Below are 1850 nucleotides of genomic sequence, written 5' to 3' on the forward strand. Positions count from 1 at the left end.
AAGCTCAGGCTAGCAAATCCATAAGAAATCTCACAGGAGGTCTAGAGCAAAAAGCTGTAGATACAACAATGGCTTCTTATCCAGATAACGAGGGTGACGCAAGAAAGGTCCTACGATCTTACACTGCACCCAATTCTGACTTCTATGGGCACAACATCTCCATTCCTGCCATTGGTGCAAACCACTTTAAGTTTAAACCTCAATTGGTCACTCTGGTACAACAGAACTGCCAGTTTCATAGACTTCCACAAGAAGATCCAAACAAATTCATATCTGACTACTTGCAGATATGTGACACTATCAAGGCTAATGATGTAAATTCAGAAGTCTACAAGCTCATGCTCTTTCCTATTGCTGTAAGAGATAGAGCAGGGCTATGGCTGGATTTTCAGCCTAAGGTAACCAAGTTCTTCCCACATCAGAAGCTAAGCAAGCTGAGAATAGAAGTACAAACCTTCAGACAGAAAGAAGGTGAATCCCTCTATGAAGCTTGGAAAAGATACAAGCAATTGATCAAAAGATGTCCTCCTGACATGATCTCAGATTGGACCATGTTAGATATTTTCTATGATAGCCTATCTGAGATGTCCAAGATGGCATTGGACCACTCTGCAGGTGGATCCCTCCACTTGAAGAAGACGCCTGTAGAAGTGCAGGAGCTCATTGACATGATTGCCAACAACCAGTATATGTACCCTTTCGAAAGGAACCCTATGAATAATGGGGCTACACAGAAGAGAGGCATCCTAGAAGTAGGAACCTTAGACACCATCTTGGCTCAGAACAAGCTCATGTCCCAACAGATCAATATGATCACTCAGCACTTGAGTGGGATGCAGAACTCATGGGCTTACTGTCCAGAGACAGCCTATGAGGTGGACACAGGTGATAATGCCTAGACCACCATAGAGGAGGTTAACTACATGGGAAACTCCTCCATAAACTCCAACAACAATCCCTATTCGAATACTTTCAATCAGAGATGAAGGAACCACCCTAACTTTGGGTAGAAAGATCAGCAGAAGCCTCAACAAGGCTTCAGCAACAATCAGAATGGAACGAACCAAAATAGGTTCAATAACAAACCATTCGAACCCTTTCAGTAGCAGATGGAGACACCCAACTAGAGCCTCTCTGACTTGGCTGCTATAGTCTCTAACCTCTCCAAGACCACCTACAGTTTCATGGCTGAAACTAGGTCCTCCATTCAAAACTTGGAGATACAGGTTGGTCAATTGAGCAAGAGGATCCCAGAAATTCCTTCCAACACTCTTCCAAGCAATACAGAAGTGAATCCAAAGGAAGAGTGAAGGCCCTCACTATGGGGGTTGTAACCGAACCCAAAGAGGACCTTGCTATTGAGGAGCTCAAGGAAATCAGAGCTCATGAGGAGACTAATAATGTCACCTTGCACGCTCCTTTGCTGAGAGAAGAACCTGAAGAAGACTCTTCTTCAGACGAGGAAGAGAAGTCCAAAGAAGAGCAAATTGCTCGGTACCTGGCAATCCTCAGGAAGCTGAAGGCCAACTCTTCTTATACAGAGGCGTTGGAGGAGGAGGACGAGCCTGTGGTCCTGGCCAAGGAGTGCAATGCCTTGGTTCAGAAGAAGCTCCCTCAAAAGATGCCAGATCCTGGAAGCTTCTTGATTCTATGTACTATAAGGACCATCAGCTTTGAGAAGGCACTATGCGACCTTGGCTCAAGCATCAATCTGATGCCTCTGTCGGTAATGAAGAGGCTAGAAATTCTAGAGGTGCAGTGTGCCATAATCTCATTGGAGATGGCAGACAAGACCCTAAAAAGGTCGTATGGTATGGTGGAGGATGTCCTAGTGAAGGTTGACGACCTTT

General features: G+C 45.0%; 1 non-coding gene across 1 annotated transcript; it reads right to left on the reverse strand.

The window, feature by feature from the left end:
* Positions 1-431: 431 nt before the first annotated feature.
* LOC112719146 (small nucleolar RNA R71) lies at positions 432-535 on the reverse strand. The gene has a single exon (XR_003161460.1). It is a non-coding gene; the product is annotated as a small nucleolar RNA R71 (small nucleolar RNA).
* Between the last annotated feature and the right edge of the window lie 1315 nt (positions 536-1850).

This window comes from Arachis hypogaea, chromosome 10 (genome assembly GCF_003086295.3).
Source record: "Arachis hypogaea cultivar Tifrunner chromosome 10, arahy.Tifrunner.gnm2.J5K5, whole genome shotgun sequence".
Lineage (NCBI taxonomy): Eukaryota > Viridiplantae > Streptophyta > Magnoliopsida > Fabales > Fabaceae > Arachis > Arachis hypogaea.